Genomic DNA, 23115 nt, shown 5'->3' on the forward strand with positions numbered 1-23115 from the left:
CAAATTTCTATTTTTTTCCCCCTTAACGTTGTCATAGTGACTGCACCGATTTCCGAGCCCGCCGAGAGCTGGACCGTAGCTGCCGTGGGATCTTTTCAGGCACGTGGCGAGGGTCCAGGGCCGCCGTACACTGGGCCCTTGAGGACCAGCGAATGCTGCTGGGGTGAAATGTAAATAGGTAATTATGCAAGTCCTGTGGGCACGGGGACGAGGCAACGCCACGTGACCGGCCTAAAACGAAAGCCACTGAAGAATATTAATTGTGGCTTGGACTGGTGCATAAAGCTGCTTTAACATGCAGGGGGACTCTCCTTCCCATCCACGTCCCAGCCAGGCGGCCTTGTTTGCCGTTTCTTAACAAGCCGGCGTAAACTCGTTATATATGAGACCTTATTAATTGACTTTGTCTTCGGGCTGGAAGATGGGGCCTGGTGCTGAATACCTGTGGACGTTCTTTTCGCTTGCTGGGGATGAATTGCTCTTTTCAGCCTCTTCACCGGAATGTGATGCGAGACTGAAATCGTGCCTGTGGTGCGATACTGCCCCCTATAGGACAACACAAGAAATACTTTTGAGAGACCAAGACAAGATATCGGCAAGAAGGAATCAGTGTGTCGTGTAACAGGTGATGATTTCTTATAGTAGCTTTGGATAAAAACAAGGAGGGAACATGCTATAATTTGTAAATGCAAGTTAAAGTAATACACTAGATAAGGGCAGCTCTTTCTACTTATAAAATTAAGTCTAGCCAACAGGATATAAAATGCATTGAATGCTCTGCTTCCAGAAACTCGCATGGAGTGCCAACATCTCAAGGAATGCTATATGAACCCTGATCCATTAAGACCATTGCTACTGTGTTTTTTTGGTTAAGACATGGGGTACGCTGGTAACACACATGGGTATGTGGGTAGTGTGTGTGCGTACACACTGACCTGCGAGGCTTCAGTTGGATAATTAGAATGAAACCTGTAGTCTGCAAAGATGAGAAGTACAAAGGATAAGAGGAAGAGAGCGGGGAGAGAGTGGGGGAGGGAGAGTGAGCGACTATGCATTCTCACTGACAAGCAACCCATGATGTTAAGTCAGGAAGTATTATTTGCACTTTTCGGGGAGCTTCACCACTCCATTCTGCAACGGGACGTGGGCCCCAGAGAGCCGACACAGATGGGACGGAGGCGGCGGTGAAGCCCCTGGCTCCCGCGAGTCCCTTCGGAAAATCCCGGCGGTCACTCAAGGGGTGAGCAGGGCACCTCCAACTGTGAATTTCAATCCACAAAAAAAAAAATTAAAAAAAAAAAAAATGAAGAAGTATATAAGCGAAAAAAAGACCTGCCGCTGAAGGACTACATTTATGTTAGGGGAGGGGGGGGTGGGGGGGGTTCACTGTGAGAAATTGGAGCAAAACCCCAAGGCCCTGGAAAGCACCGGCATCTGCATCCTGCGAGGGAAAGGTGAGCTGCTAAAGAGTCCCGCAATTAATTCAGCACAGATGCTGTGAAAGAGGCCTCAGCTCCCTATGCCCCAGTCCATCCGTCCCCCCGGAGGACAGCGCTGTTTATGACACTCATAAAAGATGGACCGCGTTTATGAGGCCCGGAACTCTGCCGTCCGGTGCATCACCCCGGCTGTCGGGCGGTGCTGATCGATGAGCTGAAGACAAGGAGTGAGTCAGGCTGTTTGGATGGGCAGGTATGCGACTGAGCCGGCCCGGTCCGAATGGCACAGTGCTTTAAAAGGGCAGCACTGTAAATAATACCCTGATCTGCCCCCAAATCCCCCACTTTCGAGGGAAAAAAATTAAGCTATAATTAGTAAGTAGCATCCTTAAACAGGGCTAGATATCTAAATGTTCATCTCATCAAAATGTGTCGACCATCACAAACTCAAAGTCAAAAACATGTGGTTGCTGCAGGTGGAACTCAAGACACACACAGACCCACTGCCCCTTTTCATCTCCATTTATAAGCAGACATAGAAAAGTGCATGCATTCCTATCAGCCTACACACAGCTTCAGAATGTTCCACTTCCACAATGACCAACTGATTTAACACTAGAAAGACTGACTGGGTCAATTGACCCAGTCAGTCTTTCTAGTGTTAACAAAGCAGATAACCCAAATACTGATGACTTTCTAAAACATTTTATTGAAAAACATACATATTTGCCATATTTGTGCATTTTGTTCATATTCCACTGATTCTGGGTACTGAACAAGTTGAGAACTGAGCAGCCTAGGTTGTGTCGGATTCAGCTTTGGTCACAGGGAACAAAGCGGTATGTCATACAGAAAAAAATCTATTTGGAAAAAAAACAAAGATCTATCACAGAGTTCTTTCAAGTAGCAAGCAATGTAAGTAGACGTAGATCCTATATATTTTATACCAAGCCTATTATGGATGGAATTGTCAGTCTATTTTTTTTTAATATCTCAGGCTAATTTATGCTACAGCAACAAGGCTCACAATTTCATCTACGTTTGACATAATGTGAAATTATCCATTCCAATAAAGCAATAAATCCATGAATGTGTCCTCACATATGTGCTCAATCAAAATGTTTAGTGTGTTAAACCATTAACCTAAATCATGCCAAATACCTTATCAAACATGGCTAGATAAGTGTAGATAAGTGATAAGTGTTTGCCCATACCAAAAATACACGCCTGGTGTACACCTGTGTCCATCTACACTTTACCATATTCTTTTCACCTAGCAGTTTTCCATGAATTCTGCTGCATCTCAATAATCAAAGTGTGGGTCACTGTAGCTCATCTGCATATCTCTCTCTCCCTCTTTACCTCCATCTCTCATGCTATTTCTCCCTCTCTCTCTCCCTGTCCGTTGCGTGTCAGTGGCTGGGGCTTCCCCATGTGCCACTAGTGATCCTCAGCCCGGTGAGGCATAGTGACAGACTCAAGCTCTTTTGTTGTGATATAAATTCAAGCAGAGCACCCTAATGCTGACTGGGACACTTAAGACAGATTTACGCTGTCATTTACTATTACGATGCGTCACACAGATGTGACGCAGAGGGACAAACTGTGGGTGTCAATTTAAATCTGTGGTCTCGGTACACACAGGGTTTCCAGGAAGCAGTAATGTCACCTAATCAGATTCTTTATTTATGATTATGGATTCCTGAGTTGGAGGAGCAGGAGTGGGAAATCACAGATTAGCCTACTAGCGATAAGGCTAGTGTTCTGTACACAGGGGTGGGTTTGTTATTTCTGTGGCTTCACTGTTAGCTAGCGAATATAGAGTCAGGAGATCATAGCTAGCTAACTAGTTATCAGAACATAATATTTTAGCGTCTCCTAAATAAGGAACATTTAATATTTAGTGTAGTGACTGTTCGGGGGCCCCATGTAAATGCATTTGAGTAGTGGAAAAACATCTGCATGGCTCCACATGCCTGCAGCACCAGAGTACCAAAACCATCATTTGACAAAGATACTTTAATGCGGCAGGTGATCAGTGACCCAAAGACCCGTGTCCTGAGTATTTGTCTTGTCCCGTCTTCCTCACTACAGTAACAGCGCTGGTTCCTTGTCTTTCTTGCGGCGCACCCAGACATACAAATATGCAAATATGTGCTCCGATGCTGAATGAAGTGCCTCATTACAATGAGACGACTAGGAGGGAAGTAGCTCGCGATGATAAAGAGCCACATTGTTCCCCGAGCGACCCCCCCCCCCCCACCACCCCAGAGAAATCTCATCCCGGTGATGTTTTCCGGAGTATGAGCCCGAATGTTGAGTAACGGGAGGTGCCCAGAGGCTCTCCTGCACACGTGCTGATGGGATTCATTATTATTCATCAGTGGGAGCACAAGTGATCAAAATGGAGCACTCGAGGGTCCTGCGGGGAGCAACCTAACAAACTGTTGTAGTGCGAAGATGGAAGAAGCGAGCACCATACATTAACACCATATGGGGACCCTTTAGCCCCCAAGCCCCGACTCCCTCATCTTCAGGGAGCTCATTAGCATCATCGTCGTCTCTTCTTACCTCAAACAAGCGACATGCTACCAACCAGCTCTCTTTGTGTCTCCCACTAATCATGTGGCTAATATGACATTTTACTCTCTCCTTCAGAGCTGCTGGTAACAGGGGAATTTACAGGGGTGGGGCCTCAGGGGCAAAGCTCCCAGCTCAAAGCTGATTGTCCCCCAAAGTTCCCCCTCCTTTGTCACTCACTGATTTTGAAACATATCATTGGATAAAAATAAGGTTGGCTGGTCTGTTAGAATTATGACCCCTCTTATACCACCTCCCCCCTTAAAAAATCCTAGAATGGCCCCTGGCTGGGAAACCAAGACATACCCCATCGATGGCTCCACACGAGAAAGGATAGAAATCAAACTCCAAATTCTCCGTCACACTGCCCTGCGCCTCCTTTACAAATAAATTTCTGAAGCTCGGCCAAGGAAGTCGACCCCGCAGGTCTCTCCAAACACACAGGAGTAATTAATACTGCTCCTTCCTGTAGCACGAAGTCATATATCTCAGAACATAATTGTTTTTTTTCCACTTGGGGGCTTACATTTGACCCGTCATACAAGTCAGTGTGTGATGGAGAAGGGGAACCACTGAGATGAATCCATCCAAAAGGCCAGTGGAGTGCCACCGCTTTGCCAACACTCCAATGACCTCATTAGAGGTTGGAGCTCATAATGTTGCGTGAGGGTCAGCCGAGGGAGACCCCTGTGAGGAAGAAAGCACACAGAGAGCAGAGCAGTACCCGGCCCAGATGTAGTGGGGTGCCCGCCAGCATGGGGGATGATACATCAACAGATATGGGAAAGTCAACTCAAATGCAAGAAGGCTGAAGTGATGAATGAGGTAACTTTACCTCAGGTACCTGAGGAAAACCCACATGACACAGGAAGGACATGCAAAGTCCACACACAGTGCAGGGGAGTGTACATATGCAGAAATGTGAGCTGCTTTGAATAAAAATGCATTCTGAGCATCAGAATAACAACCCATTCTTATTTATAGATCTATCCCAGGCCTTTAAGTCTGAATCTGATTGGGCGTGAAACCGGGGCGGGGCCACAGAGCACTGGCCCCAGTAGAAAGTTTACTGGCCCCCAGAATGCCCCCTCCCATCATGCAGCGATTCAAATCATATCATAGCTAAACATAAGGTTGGCTCCGCTGTATGAATTATGACCCCCATATTCCCCCCACCTTAAAAAAATCCTAAGCAAAAAATTTACTCAACCTGAAATCCATGGATCCTGGAGCGAGTCAGTTTGATATAACGTTTGATACCGCAATTAGGCGTCTGCTGGCATTAGGGTTGTAGCCAGGAGGGGCCCCAAGTCCCAGCTGACCCCAGACATCAACAGTTCAACTTCCAAGTGGAACATAGATATGCAAGAGACAATATGAAGGACATGTTAAGGAGACGAGTGGAAATAAACGTGTTCTGAAGAAGTGCGGCACTCTGCGGATTTGCACCACTTTGGTGTGGATAAATTAAATATCACGGATGGTGCAGATCTTACATTTACACTTTTTTAGACACTATATCAGCACTTCTGCCTGTCGACTAGGGACAGGAAGTGTATATTTTTAGCACATGGTTTTAAAATTCGTTAAATTATGAATCCAAAAGCACAGCACAGGTCCTTGGTTGACTGTTACCTTGCTCTACAGGTTTGATAATGTCACATTGAGAGGATTATTACCTTGGCTCCTCCATCAGCAATGCCCAGGTGAGACCAGTTACCTGGGACGATGTTTCATTTAAAATGAGGCAAGTTGGACATCCCATATTCTCACGGCAATCTTGCAGGGTGCCGTAGAAATGGTGAATGGCTATTTAAAGGATGTTATCTATGAACTGCCCAACACTGAGAGTAATTTGATGTGTAAGGAGTGCTAACTCTGCTCAGAGATTAAGCATAGTCCACCCCCCCCAGTGCAAATTCACATCTTGAAAGAGAAATTAATGTGACGGGGGTGTGGTTTCTGCCAAGTGGAAGGGGCAGAGTGCTTATGAGGGTGATAAAATGCTGCCTTTCGAGATGCCAAGGAGAGGCAATTTGTGCCTTTGCATAATCAATGGACGGGGCTTTGTGCCTTCCATGGGAGGACGTCACAGCAAGACACGGCGAATCAGAAGGACGACTTGGTAACCAAGGCAACAGAGAAAGGGCGCCGGAGTTTGGAGTTCCATTAGAGGGGGAGTGGAGGAGAAGCGGGAACCCTCCTGAAGCAGTTAGGGCTCCTGCTGTTGGCAGCTTGCTAAACAGCCCACCCTTTACCTTGCGGCGATTTTGTCTCTTGCCGCACGCCCAGCATCAGAATGTGCACAGAATGAGCAAGCGGCCTCTGCTAATCGCTAATGCAAACCGCACAGCATGCCATGGTCACGGCAGCGTGTGCCTGAGACCTGTGTACATACCCCACATGAATGTACAACGTGGGGAATTCATTAGCATGTCCTGCGCAGCTCTCTATCGCAATGGGCAATCCCACCCCCTGTCTGCGTATTTTACATTTAAATTAATTTATTTAGAGAAAGCAGAGTCAGGCAGTCTAGAGTAAATGAGGATTCAGAATCCCAGCAGTGAAATCATTCCGTTCATCACAGGATTTGAACCAGCAACCTTCTGATCACAGACACAATGCCCCAACCCACTGAAGAACACAAATTGTATTTGGACCCCACTTTTCACCACTGCCATTCCGCTTGGTTGTATCCAACTGGCTATGTGGATGAACACCCATTGACGATGAGTGGGGGTTTAACGCCTTCATCAAGGCAATGTCAGGGAGGCGAAGATACAAAACAGTGGTACCCACATGATTCACTCAGTCAAACTCAATGCCCCTGCAGTTCGCACAGGATTTTGGGAAATGGAAAGATGCCGGAAGGTCTGGGAAGGCTGCGGTGGGAGAACAGAGTGGCATCATTAAACCAGCTCAGTTTTCGGAAGAGAAGCCCTGAGGTTCTGATTTTATACCAAAGCTTTCGACCCGTTGGGATTCACAGACTTAATAAAACACCGTAGAGCCTGTGCAGTCCCTTGGCAAAGCGAACGTCACAGCTGACGCAGAGCATGGATGTTTTGTGAGTTTTCCTTTTGTATAACTGCAAAACAATTAAATCTCAACATTGGATCATGTGATTTTTTTTAAATGGGTATCCTTAATGCTGCATCCTTAATGAAGGTCTCTATTTGCAGATATTAAAGGAAATCACCTTAGAACCACGATGCACACCTCAGGGCCAAAGAAATGCCATCTAAGAGCAATCAGCCTCCCTTGTTAGCCCTCGGCGGTAGAGGAAAAGAATTAGCTAATCATGTTGCCTAGTAACAGGTGTTTGTTTGGGGCTTTCATGCTGCCTTTGGCAGACCTGCGGAGAGAGACTTCACAGAAGGCCTAACAAAGGACATGTCGCTGGGAAGCACAGCGCCAGGCCTCAGGTGCTCAGACATGTTTAACTGCCTCAAAGGGCCAGAATTGAATTACCGTATTGGCCTGAATATAAGAAGACCCCTACCTTTTTGCAACTAATTTGAGAAAAAAAAAGTTTTTGGGATATCAAACCTTACCTTGATAAAGGAAAATAATTTTATTTTACGAGAACATATAATGCTAACCAGCAACCACAGCTTAAAAAAGCAACCACAGGCAATCAGATTTCAAGTGTATTAAACAGAAAACATTCCAAAAATCAAATGTATGATTTGGATTATTGGGGGGGGTAGGTAATGAATATTACGAACTCCAAAACCTTGAAGGCATAGAATGTTTTCAAAGCGGCAGACCCACGTAAAAAGGGGGAAAAAATAACATAATGTACAGAAAGGTTTAGCCATATTAATAAACAATATGACGCCTCTTTTAAAATGAATGTTTTAGAATGTAATAGAATATCTCTATTAACAGCTACTATCAGTTTAACATTAGCAGCGGCACAGCCTGGGAAGCCAACAATTTACACAACACTCAAGGATACATGCTAAACAAACGCATGTATTTGGGCCAACATGGTATTTCATAAGGTCTCTGAGGTACACTACTGGAGAATCAAATCATATACCTCGAAGAAGCTAGGACTAGTTCGAGTTTGGATGAAAACAGAATATTTTTAAGATTAAATCAAACATGATATACGTAGGAATGAAGGATCGAGACTCACTATTAATTCCATAAAAATATACAAACAAATCAGGTGATCTGCAGTTTAGAAGAGAGTTTACAATTGTTTTTGCCAAAACAAGGCTCATTCGCTATGGATATGGTATCCTGTTTGCTCAGGAATTTACAAAAAAATTAAGAAAAGGGCTCAAAAAAACAGCATGATGACGAGAATGTGATTTACTACCAGCTAACATGTAAAACTGACAGAGGATGCACAGTGAAACACTCCTCTGAAGATTTAGAAGACCTCTCTTCATCCTATATGATCACAACAGTACATGAGCACTGCTGTAAGTGACTCCATGTGCCCGTTAAGTATGAAATTACAATGCATGCTCGTAATCTGTTAATGACAAGGGGTAGAGCAGATGCTTTGGTTACCCGTGAATGAGAGCACAGGCAGACCACTGACTGGTACATCTCTGAAGTTCATTTCATTGGGTCACTAGGGCCGTCATGTAATCCCCCATTAAGAAGGTATAAAGTGGCAAGGAGGGCCGAAAAATACAGAGGTGAAGCAAGGCTGCAATAGATTGTGGGAAATAATTCATGCTCTCAGGCAAGTTGAGGCCGGGGTGCCTCAAAAAGTCAGCATGTCTTTGGTTCCTATTGTGAAAAATTAAATGTTGGATAAAGCAGTGACCCGGGGAGCAGTGTATGGCACAGTGAGTTGGGACGCTGGTCCAAATCCCAGGGTAAGCAGAGTGATTTCACCTTAGGGCCCCTGAGAAAGGACCTTAACCCCCACTTGTTCCAGGGACTGTCTGACCCTGCTTTCTCACAAATGTATGCTGCTTTGGATGAAAGAATCTGCTAAATGAAATCTGCTTCAATATTTAAAGAATTCAGGTGAAACAAACAGCTGTGAGGTAATGGCTGGTTTGTTTCCACAGATGTTTGGAACACAACATCAGCCCACTCAGCTCAACACTCAATGCTATATAACGCTCCCCCACCACCACCAATCTTACACCATGCTCAAAGGCAGTCATGCTTCTGAAATAAAAATTATTCATTAATAAAAGAATACTGCTATTATTTTCTAAGACCGGTAGTTGAACAACGGACAATAAAAATGCAGCATACTGAAAACCTAACAAAAATAATTACATTCTACAAAGACAAAATTGATGTCAGTCTTTAATGTTTTTCTCCATTAATTGTATAGTTTACAGCCTTATATTTGTGCAATTACCACTATGAGGCTTTGGCACAACTGAAATTATCAAATCAACGGCCCTTCACTAAAACCAGCAGGTTATATTACAAACAAAACCTGCTGAAAAACGTAGTTTTCCATCACAACTGAAAGAGGCCTCTGTGAAGCCCATATCTGATTCAGCAGGCTCATTGCTTAGGCTGTTTGTGCAAAGAAGTCCTTGCATTTCACATCTCCTTCTTAGACTTTGTAATTGGCTCTAGTGTGAAGTGATTGCAGTATGTGAATTAAACCAGAGTTGCGGGCACATGTGCTCCCCTACAGGTCCAGCAGGTGGTACAGTGGTTAAAGAGTCCATAGAAGAGTCCTTTTATTTTATGAGTAAACCTGTTGTCTGAATAAATAAATAACATTCAAGAGCTGAGTGACTAATGGTGTGATCCATTTACCACAGAGGTTGGAAGTTAGAACTGGGAATCGCATCACAACCGAGCTAATCACATTCCAGTACAATAAATCAGAAATCCACTTAGCAAAACCACTTCTAGCCAGCTTCACTGTTAGCAATATCAGTACATGAGACAATATGCAGTATTTTGCACATACATACATCATAGCAATATGTCCCTAGATAACGGTTGCACAGTTCTGTGTGTATGACTGATTTAATGAAACACAAATAAGATTCAAGTGCTAATAAACAGTACAGTATATAACTACAGCTTTCACTTCTGTCAATGAAGGGTGCAGCCATCTTGAATTCGGGGCTGTGGAGGTTCTTCCGATTTTCTGAGTCAGTACTCTGACTTCAATGGGCGTTCCAGCTGAAACTTCCAAATTGGAACTTGGAAATTCCAACTTCCATGTTTAAATGGAACGTACCATAAGTCATTCTAGATCGTTTCCCTTTATTAAGTGAAAAACACACATGTGCTTAGTGATCAGCACACTGTTAGGTACAGTAGTTATACACTAATATCACCCCGCTCTTACACTTTCTGCATTTCCAGATAGTGTTAAGACAAATGGACCAAATCAGCAGGCATCACTTTAAAGCTGATCATTGTGTTATACACTCACCTAAAGGATTATTATGAACACCATACTAATACAGTGTTTGACCCCCTTTCGCCTTCAGAACTGCCTTAATTCTACGTGGCATTGATTCAACAAGGTGCTGCAAGCATTCTTTAGAAATGTTGGCCCATATTGATAGGATAGCATCTTGCAGTTGATGGAGATTTGTGGGATGCACATCCAGGGAACGAAGCTCCCGTTCCACCACATCCCAAAGATGATCTATTGGGTTGAGATCTGGTGACTGTGGGGGCCAACTCATTGTCATGTTCAAGAAACCAATTTGAAATGATTCGAGCTTTGTGACATGGTGCATTATCCTGCTGGAAGTAGCCATCAGAGGATGGGTACATGGTGGTCATAAAGGGATGGACATGGTCAGAAACAATGCTCAGGTAGGCCGTGGCATTTAAACGATTCCCAATTGGCACTAAGGGGCCTAAAGTGTGCCAAGAAAACATCCCCCACACCATTACACCACCACCACCAGCCTGCACAGTGGTAACAAGGCATGATGGATCCATGTTCTCATTCTGTTTACGGCAAATTCTGACTCTACCATTTGAATGTCTCAACAGAAATCGAGACTCATCAGACCAGGCAACATTTTTCCAGTCTTCAACTGTCCAATTTTGGTGAGCTCGTGCAAATTGTAGCCTCTTTTTCCTATTTGTAGTGGAGATGAGTGGTACCCGGTGGGGTCTTCTGCTGTTGTAGCCCATCCGCCTCAAGGTTGTGCGTGTTGTGGCTTCACAAATGCTTTGCTGCATACCTCGGTTGTAACGAGTGGTTATTTCAGTCAAAGTTGCTCTTCTATCAGCTTGAATCAGTCGGCCCATTCTCCTCTGACCTCTAGCATCAACAAGGCATTTTCGCCCACAGGACTGCCGCATACTGGATGTTTTTCCCTTTGCACACCATTCTTTGTAAACCCTAGAAATGGTTGTGCGTGAAAATCCCAGTAACTGAGCAGATTGTGAAATACTCAGGCCCGTCTGGCACCAACAACCATGCCACGCTCAAAATTGCTTAAATCACCTTTCTTTCCCATTCTGACATTCAGTTTGGAGTTCAGGAGATTGTCTTGACCAGGACCACACTCCTAAATGCATTGAAGCAACTGCCATGTGATTGGTTGATTAGATAATTGCATTAATGAGAAATTGAACAGGTGTTCCTAATAATCCTTTAGGTGAGTGTATATTGCAGTGATTCCACAACCATTAGACACCTTCACCTACAAATACAGTGTATAAGTCAGCAGGGGCAAGACAGGAACCCTAAGGGCTATTTGCCCCTCTATGGATTCAGATGCCTCTACAGAGGACAGTTAGGTGGATTCAACAGCCCCTTTCCTGTGTTTGTTTTTATTTCCACCTTGAACTATGATGTATTTCAAGAAGGTATATCCCGATGCAGAAATGTCTACTCTTTCAGTGTTCACTAGGGATGTAACGATACACTCAACTCATGATTTGTTACGTTTCACCATTCTGAGTTCACGATACAATTTTCTCACAATTTTTAGCAAAATGAGCTGCAGACAAATTTATTTAAAAATATTCCTTTATTTATCATTATTATATTTATAATTATCAAAGTAACACCAATGAATTTCAAAGCATGCTACTTCTGTGATAAGTGAAAAACAGCTTTACGTTCTGATTTTCAGTTCTTTTTCTGTACGGTAATGCGACGGATGGATTTCAGCAGCGTTCCTGAGGAGGAATAGCAGAGTCATTTTAAAATGTTTCCATTTACCAAAATCGCTTCCACTGAAACTTGTTTAGGAAATGTTTCCATTATTGTACTCGCATCCTGTTCACAGATTTTTGCAACTTTCGTCTGCCGTGAACCCTGACCGTTTTCTCTCACTGACAGGAGGAACGCATCAACTGCAAAACAAACCAACTCACATTTCAGTCTTGAGGTGAATGGTGCTGAGGGCGCCAAGTGTAAACTATACGAATGTTTCACTTAGCATGTCATTGAGGACTCTTTAGGAAGACAGTACAGCTTAATACAGCGACTGTGTATATGAAACAGTGCACTCAGAGAAGCATAATCGTTCCTTTGTATGCCAAAGAGGCCTGTACCCCAAAACTGTAGCTATCGACCTTGTGTGTCTTTATCATCGCTGATGTTTCATGTATATATTTAATAAATTATTATTCATAATAATAATAATATAAAAATTCTTAAAAATAAATAAGTGACATCAATAGGGCAGAAGCCTTCAATTTTTCAGTGATGCTGCGTTCCATTGTTTTTGTCCTGTACCCCCCAAGCCGCCACTGACCCTGCATTTTGTGGCCTCCAGACTCCACCAAGTCGTTTATTGACTCTAGAGGTGCACCGATCCAATATTCGGGATTGGTATCGGCACCAATCCATGCCTATTAGATGGATCGGATAACGGCTATACGTGACCGATCTACGTCCGATACTTACTTATTTAGTTTTCAGAAGTCTGTAATAAGATAGCTCCTATTTCTTGTTAAATCGATTTGCGCAATGAATCGCACGGGAGCTCTTTCCTACGGTGGCCCCTAGAGACAAAACACACACAAAAGAAAAAGCAGAAACAAAATGAAAATGCGCAGCAAATTAAAAAAACACACACAAAAGAAAAAGCAGAAACAAAATGAAAATGCGCAGCAAATTAAAAAAACACACGCAAAAGAAAAAGCAGAAACAAAATGAAAATGCGCAGCAAGTTAAAAAAACACACGCAAAAGAAAAAGCAGAAACAAAATGAAAATGCGCTGCAAATTAAAAAACACACACAAAAGAAAAAGCAGAAACAAAATGAAAATGCGCAGCAAATTAAAAAAACACACGCAAAAGAAAAAGCAGAAACAAAATGAAAATGCGCAGCAAGTTAAAAAAACACACGCAAAAGAAAAAGCAGAAACAAAATGAAAATGCGCAGCAAGTTAAAAAAACACACGCAAAAGAAAAAGCAGAAACAAAATGAAAATGCGCAGCAAGTAGACAATCCCAAACCGGAAGTGCTCCACCACGCTAGGGGGCGCGGTGAGCTCATGTGGCACAGTCGCTACACAGTAGTGATGCAATAATTTACTGTTGTGAACGCCGCAATGGCTCTTGGGATCGGTTCGCAAACCATCCGTTTGAGTCGCCGACGGAGTGTCCGAGAGTCCGTTCGATGAACAAATCGAACTTACGGTTTTCGGACACTCGGTCGGTGACTAAAACGAATGGTTTGCGAACCGATCCCAAGAGCCCTCGCCGCCTCGCGGCATTTGCTGCGGAAATGCAGTTACGCTGTTGAAAGGAATAAAATTAACGCAGCTGTTCACAGGGCTGTCAACTTTGGTCAGCCGGTTGGCCAGAGATTTTCCATTTCAGACAAGTCCGCACACGCATTTACACCTTTGTGACAGTTTTATTCCCTTGTAAATGGTCTGTAGGGTTTGCAAACTACCCCAACGCTTTTGCTGCAGCTAATTTTAGGTTTATAATGTAATAATATAAATTTGCAGTAAGATTTCTTGCACGAGCGTGAGAATCCGAAAGCGTGAGTGTCACGCCAGATGCGTGAGAGTTGGCAGCCCTGTGTTCATTTATCACAACAGTAAATTATTGCATTTCTGCATAATAAAACCATATGTCTTTCATCAAAAACCAAAGATATTTATTAACTTTGACGTTTACACAACAACGTATGCAAGTTTACTCATGCTCATTGTATGTGTGTGTGATTGTATTGGTAATATTGCAGTTGTTAACTGTGATGTAGTCCTTGATACTCATGCACATGAATTTGGCTATAGTCAAGAAAATAAGAACTATATATACACGCGTGTTTATTCAGCATCGACACCCTTTCTGCTTTTTATATATTGTTTTTTTTATTGTGAATAGTCAAGCTAAACATTTTTGTTGAACACCAGCCCCATCTTTCAGTCAAATAACGTAACCTTGAGACACCGTTTGATTTATTATCCGATCCCATGATTCGTTGACTCATACGGTCAGGCGCAAAAAAGACGGAAAAAAAGTGAATCACAGAATTGATTTTAGAATCGATTCATTACAACGGACAGCTCGAAAGAATCAAATCAGTTAATTCAGTCGAACTTCCCATCACTACTGTGTAGCGACTGTGCCACATGAGCTCACCGCGCCCCCTAGCGTGGTGGAGCACTTCCGGTTTGGGATTGTCTACTTGCTGCGCATTTTCATTTTGTTTCTGCTTTTTCTTTTGCGTGTGTTTTTTTAACTTGCTGCGCATTTTCATTTTGTTTCTGCTTTTTCTTTTGCGTGTGTTTTTTTAACTTGCTGCGCATTTTCATTTTGTTTCTGCTTTTTCTTTTGCGTGTGTTTTTTTAACTTGCTGCGCATTTTCATTTTGTTTCTGCTTTTTCTTTTGCGTGTGTTTTTTTAATTTGCTGCGCATTTTCATTTTGTTTCTGCTTTTTCTTTTGTGTGTGTTTTTTAATTTGCAGCGCATTTTCATTTTGTTTCTGCTTTTTCTTTTGCGTGTGTTTTTTTAACTTGCTGCGCATTTTCATTTTGTTTCTGCTTTTTCTTTTGTGTGTGTTTTTTAATTTGCAGCGCATTTTCATTTTGTTTCTGCTTTTTCTTTTGCGTGTGTTTTTTTAACTTGCTGCGCATTTTCATTTTGTTTCTGCTTTTTCTTTTGTGTGTTTTTTTAATTTGCTGCGCGTTTTCATTTTGTTTCTGCTTTTTCTTTTGTGTGTGTTTTGTCTCTAGGGGCCACCGTACTTTCCCATTACAGATGTTTTTTGTGGCATTCAAGCTGAACGCTAACCCTGCCACTCAGTTCTTTTGCCACTCAGTGGGTGTGAGCACAGTGACTTCCGCCTGCTGTGACATCATATGCAAACCCTTTTCGGTAGGAGGAGCAAAAGAACCTCACAGTGTTTCCCCTACCATTATATTATGGGGGCGCCCCGCCCCCTCAACGGCACCTCCCAGCCCCCCCTTGAAAGTACAGTTAATTTCATTTAATTTAATTTTCTATATAGAGCCAGAACACAACAGAAGTCATTTAAGGTTACCTTTCCTATAGAACAGGTCTATACATTGTCCTTTTATTAAACAAACTAAATAGTCTGTATCGCATGCGGCGGAATTCCGCCCCGATGCGCTCGCACAGACACGTGCCTGCACGCACAGACACGTGCCTGCACACACAGGTGAGCACACTCCCACCAGCGGACAGAGACCATTCGTCGGAAAATATGTCGCGTCAACCACCTGTAAGGCAGGGTAATAAATACATTTCACAATGGGATTTTCTGCTTTAAATTATCACTATTTTAAGCTATCAGCTATCACAGATTAACATTTAATGTACCATCTTGCAGCCTGCATGCGGATCTCAATAAATCGGCCAGATGTTTCTGACTTCCTATATCAAGAGGCTTTAGAAATGTTCTTCCAGGAGCCCAGATAGATAAACTACATTGACAAAAGCTGCACACTTTGTGGAAAATTGTCATAAAAAGAAATGTTCTGATGTTTAGTCCAGTAGTTATATTGACTGCTGTCATTAAAAGAAACACATGAACACCATGAATCCTGTCGATGTCCATGTGCCCCCCCCCTCCCCCCAAAGCTGTAAACCTAGGGGAAACACTGCATCAGATAAGTGGGTGACCATCTGTAAGTATTTTACCCTTAAAACACTAGTTGCACAGTAATTTGCAATATTTGTAAAAAAAAAATAAAAAATTCTGAGAAGTGGAAGTAGCGTGTAGTGGAAAATCCCACTAAACAAAGCACACACAATTGTGCGAGACAACACGAGTAATATGAAAAAAACAATGGATGATTAGGGAGTTTGCTAGCTTGGGCTGTTTTGAGCATTTGGTGCAGCTTGTGATACACGAGGGGATGCTGTCGCAATGAAGTGATGCTGTTGCCAGTGGGTGAAAAACTGCAGCATTTTAAGCATTCGCCACTTGCATATACACTCACAGAAGATATTAAAATTGAACTGCAAATGCCTCAAAAACGAGAACAAAAACTTAAAACAAGATGTACAAATGAGGTGGAACAGTACGTTATGTATTTTTCTAGTAGCCTAATTAACAAAGCTTTTTGGCATATATTTTTCATTTTTATTTACTAGTTTAAAAAAAGAGCTCCTATATCAGATCAATATTCATATCAACCAATATCCTCTGGTCAGGTATCGGGATCCTACCGGCACTAAAAGAAGTGGGATCAGTGCACCTCTAATGATAATATTAAAGTAAAAAGAGCTCTTGTGTTGGAATCTGCATCAGTACTGGCAGTTGTGTATCTGAATTGGATGAGAACTGAAAAAATGTGGATTGGCCCATCCCTAATTGACTCATCACAAGCTGCCAAGATTAATCATTAATGAAACATGTCAGCCATAAGATCTGGGCCTGTGGATGGCTCTGCTGTGCATCACACACTCAGCAGTGGTGTTTACTACCACTCAAATTTTGAGGTCCCATTGCCCATAAATAGTCACTACACAAAATATTAAACAAACACATTCCTTACTTAGGAGATAGTGAAGCAGCATGTTCTGCTTACTGGCTAGATGGCAATAATCTTCTGACAATATTCACTAGCTATTTATTTCATTTTTGAAAGGGGGGATGCAGAGCAAACTTTTAATTGGAGCTCCAGAAACAACAAACCTGCCCTGCACATGATCCAGCACAGATGGAAATAAAACTCATGGATCTGTGTCCTGAAGATAGTGAACAGATGAAGATGACCAAGTCTAATTCAACGCTCCCTGGAGACCAGTCTTTGAGCAGCACAAAACAGACGGGATGCATGGAACACGCTGCAAAAATCTCATACCTTAGTTTGGAAGTTTAACCTGCAAACTGTTAGCATTCATAATGTTTGGCTAATGTTCACACCTTTTCTTCTTTAGCAGATGGCACAATTGAGATCTCATTTTCTGCTAAATATTTACTGGGAATCTAGTACGTAAAAAGTACTAAGGAGTGCATGAAAATGTCTGAGGGGCTTCGCTAAATGTGTGTCCTAAATATCAGAGAATTGGAGATTATTTTTTTCCATATGTTGAGCCTCAACTCCTGGAATGGGTAAAATTATCTTAAAATTATATTAAGTGCACCTTCATAATGCATTCATAGAACATCCAGTGCACCTTCATAATGCATTCATAGAACATTTATAAGCAGCATGCAAGTAAACCTTAACATCCTAACATCCCTTAACAGCTTTAATATACATTAATAACAAACGGTACATGATTATAGAATTATAATGTTTGTTATTATTATATAATGGTTGTTAGTAATGTATATTACAGCTGTTAAGGATGTTAGGATGTTAAGGTAAACTTACATGATGTTTATGAATGTTTTATGAATACTTAATGAATACATTATGAAGGTGTATTGAACCTTTTATGAATGCAATATAAAAGCATTATGAAAGTGCAGTTAATGTAAAGCGTTACCAATTATCCATAGTAAAAGTACAATGCGAATCCATATAGACCCGATAAGATGAGGAAATTTATATTTTAAAACAATGTAACATAATTTTAATCCTAAATCCTATTTGAAACCACACAATTATTCAAAAATAAACATTTAGTCTATTTATGAAAGATGTCACATTTTCACAACAAATTCCCCCTTTTAAACTGCTTGTTTCATTATAGCCATTTTAATTCTAATAGGAATAATTAATAAGACAACGTATTAATCTGTCAAATTAGCTTACAGGTGAAGAACAATGACATGCAAAATGTGCTTCACTGGAACTGAATTAAATAACTGTTCAAATCGGTAAATTAAAAACTGTAAACTTCTTTTAATAAAAGCACTAGCCAAAATATATGTAAAAAATCAAGTATGTATATATTATTTAAATGAAATAAAAGCTTTCATCTGCATGAGTCAAGTGGTGCAAGTTGTCCTGGCATGGCTACATTTGCCCCCAGGAAAGTACATCAACACATAAACTCATGGTGTTCCAGCAACTCGCCAAATCACTCTGTGCTCAATATGGCTGGTGTTTCAGCCTGATACTCATAAAAATACTTCCATCTGTTTAGCTTTGAAAAAGTAGGAATTACTCACTCTGAGCATTTATTACATCTATGCATAATTAGATGAAAAGTCTACTCAGAATATTACCTCAGCAAACGTTCATCTGGAGAATAAATATATATATATACACTCATCTAAAGGATTATTAGGAACACCGTACTAATACGGTGTTTGACCCCCTTTCGCCTTCAGAACTGCCTTAATTCTACGTGGCATTGATTCAACAAGGTGCTGAAAGCATTCTTTAGAAATGTTGGCCCATATTGATAGGATAGCATCTTGCAGTTGATGGAGATTTGTGGGATGCACATCCAGGGCATGAAGTTCCCGTTCCACCACATCCCAAAGATGCTCTATTGGGTTGAGATCTGGTGACTGTGGGGGCCAACTCATTGTCATGTTCAAGAAACCAATTTGAAATGATTCAAGCTTTGTGACATGGTGCATTATCCTGCTGGAAGTAGCCATCAGAGGATGGGTACATGGTGGTCATAAAGGGATGGACATGGTCAGAAACAATGCTCAGGTAGGCCGTGGCATTTAAACGATGCCCAATTGGCACTAAGGGGCCTAAAGTGTGCCAAGAAAACATCCCCCACACCATTACACCACCACCACCAGCCTGCACAGTGGTAACAAGGCATGATGGATCCATGTTCTCATTCTGTTTACGGCAAATTCTGACTCTACCATTTGAATGTCTCAACAGAAATCGAGACTCATCAGACCAGGCAACATTTTTCCAGTCTTCAACTGTCCAATTTTGGTGAACTCGTGCAAATTGTAGCCTCTTTTTCCTATTTGTAGTGGAGATGAGTGGTACCCGGTGGGGTCTTCTGCTGTTGTAGCCCATTCGCCTCAAGGTTGTGCGTGTTGTGGCTTCACAAATGCTTTGCTGCATACCTCGGTTGTAACAAGTGGTTATTTCAGTCAAAGTTGCTCTTCTATCAGCTTGAATCAGTTGGCCCATTCTCCTCTGACCTCTAGCATCAACAAGGCATTTTCGCAGACAGGACTGCCGCATACTGGATGTTTTTCCCTTTGCACACCATTCTTTGTAAACCCTAGAAATGGTTGTGCGTGAAAATCCCAGTAACTGAGCAGATTGTGAAATACTCAGACCGGCCCGTCTGGCACCAACAACCATGCCACACTCAAAATTGCTTAAATCACCTTTCTTTCCCATTCTGACATTCAGTTTGGAGTTCAGGAGATTGTCTTGACCAGGACCACACCCCTAAATGCATTGAAGCAACTGCCATGTGATTGGTTGATTAGATAATTGCATTAATGAGAAATTGAACAGGTGTTCCTAATAATCCTTTAGGTGAGTGTATATACATATACACACACACACACACAGTGTATATACTGTACTGTATAAACTTTTCGTTGGCTTTATCTTTCTTATTTACATGTTTACTATTGCTATTGGGCTCATAATTTTAGCTATGGAAATAACCCCCAGTGGCCACGACGGGAGGCAAACCTGGGACAAGTTTACTTTTCCCTGTTCCTTGAAGGGACCAGAAGCACAGAGCAGATTGCAGAAGCTCATCAAAGACGACATCAGCATCAAAACAACAGGATGTGATGGACAGATGATCACAATCCCGTCGTATCCAATCACAACACCTGCAACAAGAGAAACCGTTGAGTTCTCCCCCTCTATTTTTAGATAAAATAACCTCCATCCCTCCATCAATCTTCCAGCTACTTAAACCTGGACAGGAGCACGGATGATGCAATATTCAGGGTCAAAAAGTACAGACTGAATTTTACAAACAATATCTTGTTTCCAAAGATTATCAAACAAAGTATAGTATGCATAATAAAATAGTTATAAAATAACTGCCTGGCGTGGGTTTAAGCGGATCACGGTCTGAGACCCAACAGACAAAAACCTGGCACCTGCAGCAGTGTGTGCCACAAGATAAAGAGAAAAGTCCGGAGGATCCTAAGCAGAAGCAGGGCGCCATGTTGATGTTTTCATGTCACACAGTTAGCGACGCCCACACAGAGAGGAAGTTCTGCACACAGCGTTGGACAGCACTCACGCTGTATTGCATTTTCTCTCCGCTTAGCGGTTGGCCATATTTTCGAAAACATTAAATGTTACAATTTCGGCGCTCACACAACAGGACCACGGGGACCGTCGGAGGACCTGTCAGAGGAACATATTTATATATTCTTCTGAGGCGAAACCAGACCTGTCCTCTCCCGCCATCCCGCTGATGTCCTTTCCAGCGACACAGAGGACACTCCTCTGTCCCTTTCCGTTTGGGAGGAGTGAGAATGGCGACCATGCAAACGAGGGAACGGTAATCTCTAACCGATAAAGCTGCCCTAATAGGCCACAGAGACAAGCGGGCTGCTGGCTGAAAAAATGTAATTACAAGCTTAGCGGGGGGGGGGCGCTCTTTTCATGCTGGAGGGGGAGGGCGGCTTCAGACCTTCACATTAGCTTCACGCTGAGCAAAGCGGGCACTTTCCTTAACTTTAAATAACCATTATGTCGTTTATACATCTGCCCAGGTTTGTATAAAGATTACAAATATTTGGCTAAACGCATTACACAAGGGACAATGCAAACAGAGACAGACTACTAATTATCATAAGCAGACGCACTGTAATTATATGTCTAATGTGATTTAATAGTACGATTGTGACACCTGAAGATGATATACAGTGTTTTTCACACTGTATATTTACTCGTGTAAATGTCCTCCTAGCCGAACTGCTTGCTACATTTGAATAAAGATTTCGATGTACAAATATGCTAATATCCGTCATGTTTTTTATACTGATTCTGTAAAACATGTTGATGCTTCAGGGGAGGGAACTGTACCGTACATATTTCCTTAGCAACCGTTTAAAACAACCCCGCATTGCTGAACTTAGCAATCATAGGCTATTTTCATTAACGTGTTCATTTTTAACGGTTTATACTTTATAGGGGGTATACTGAGTGAAGGGAATCGACAGGCCATTATCTGTGAGCCAAAACAATAAAACGTAACATATTAAGGTAATTACAGTTTTTTCTTTTCAAATCGAAGAGGAATACAGTTCATTTCCGCTGCTGAAAACAGGCTAAAATATGCCAGTCAGCTTCCACAAAAGCATGATACTCCATTTACCATTCCTAATGTATAAACGAGCCGAACCCCAGCCACATCGCTCATGCTCGATTCGGTTTTCCAATCGAAGGCTTGGCTCGGTAATGGCGGAGTTTGAAGCAAACAGTCAAGTAAAACCGAAGAGACGCATATGTTTACTGTTCACACGGTGTACATCATGATTTAATATGTGCAATTATTACTATTATTTAATGGGTGGTAATTTCCGCTACCAAGCCTGTGAGAATCGTTGTGCTTGCAATTATCAAACACCAGCAGAAATGGCATTCGCTTATGTACATTTGCATTACGAGTACACTCCTTTCTGTTGTTTTATAGTACTTTCAGTATGAGGTTGGAAATTTTCAAATTCCGAGCAATCGGGAAAGCATTCATACGTCGAGATTTGTGATATTACTAATAATGAATAATATCAAGGCTCTCAAGTTTCGTCAAAAGTTTGGAGTGAGATTACATTGGGGGCGAAACGTGCTTACCGCAGTCATTGGATCTTGCTTCTCCACTTCCACCTTTTCTGCATACCAACTGTGCGCATCCATGTAATAACGTGCTTGCATCGGGATCACATGTAGGCTAACTTAGGGTGACCAGATAATCCATGTCAGGGAGGACACTTTGAGCTACTTCGGGTTTTACAAACTACTTTCAAATTGAAAGGCTCCTGTGCTCGGCTAAATAGTTCAGCTCTTCTTGTGCTTTGACTGGTTTGTTTCCTTGACTGAAAGACTCATCCAGCTGTTTCACATTAGCATTAGTGACACATGCATGATTATAGGAGACTGACCAATCAGCACACAGCAAGAGCTCAGTGCTCAAGTGAAATCCAGGTCCTTTTAATTGAAATGGTAATTTACAATTCCTGTCCTAGCTCAGAGTGTCCTCCCTGACATGGATTATCTGGTCACCCTAGGCTAACTCATGTTGGAAATAAATTTACCCAGATACAACAAATGCTAGTTTTTGATTGGCTGGTAGTTGGCTATTAACTAATAACTCGGGGCAGCTATGAACGCCGCGGAAAACTCCACATGCCAGCACATTGTCCATTAATTTTATATAATGGGGCACCTTAGTGGGCATAATTGTACCTACCCGGTTGAATTATCGAAACAGCTCAAGAACTGATGATTCAGAAAAAATTGGCTTTATTTCTTGAATTCACCGCATGAGCTGTCAAAAGGAAAGAATAAAAATTAAAATTAATTAATTTTCCCACAACTTTCATGTACAGACGGGTATAAACATAAATAAGCTTATTTTAGATTATGCTGCATATGTTAAACTTTACAGATAAATACGTTTACCTTGTTCAACCTATATACCAGGCAGTGACGTGTTTTATCGTTTAAACCGTCATTACTCAATCACGCTTCTTCCCTTTCTCCTTCCCATGAGCAATAACATGCTTTATAGTTTGTGAACAAACTAAACCGGTGTTCTGTCGAGTTGAGCTACTTTGTCGAGTTAGGGTACCGTAGTGCTAATCGATAGCCCTAACCTATAACTCT

At 42.0% G+C, this 23115-nt stretch overlaps 1 long non-coding RNA gene across 3 annotated transcripts; it reads right to left on the reverse strand.

The window, feature by feature from the left end:
- Positions 1 to 426: 426 nt before the first annotated feature.
- Positions 427 to 22500, reverse strand: LOC111856670 (uncharacterized). Of its 3 annotated transcripts, none has more exons than XR_002841188.2 (5): positions 22084 to 22500; positions 19957 to 20102; positions 1123 to 1259; positions 936 to 976; positions 427 to 546 (listed from the first exon to the last, which is right to left on the reverse strand). It is a non-coding gene; the product is annotated as an uncharacterized lncRNA (long non-coding RNA). The 3 variants fall into 3 exon arrangements; XR_002841187.1 differs by lacking the exon at positions 22084 to 22500 and adding an exon at positions 20678 to 20813; XR_011983172.1 differs by lacking the exon at positions 19957 to 20102.
- Positions 22501 to 23115: the final 615 nt, after the last annotated feature.

Source organism: Paramormyrops kingsleyae, chromosome 1 (genome assembly GCF_048594095.1).
Source record: "Paramormyrops kingsleyae isolate MSU_618 chromosome 1, PKINGS_0.4, whole genome shotgun sequence".
In the NCBI taxonomy this organism is placed as follows: domain Eukaryota; kingdom Metazoa; phylum Chordata; class Actinopteri; order Osteoglossiformes; family Mormyridae; genus Paramormyrops; species Paramormyrops kingsleyae.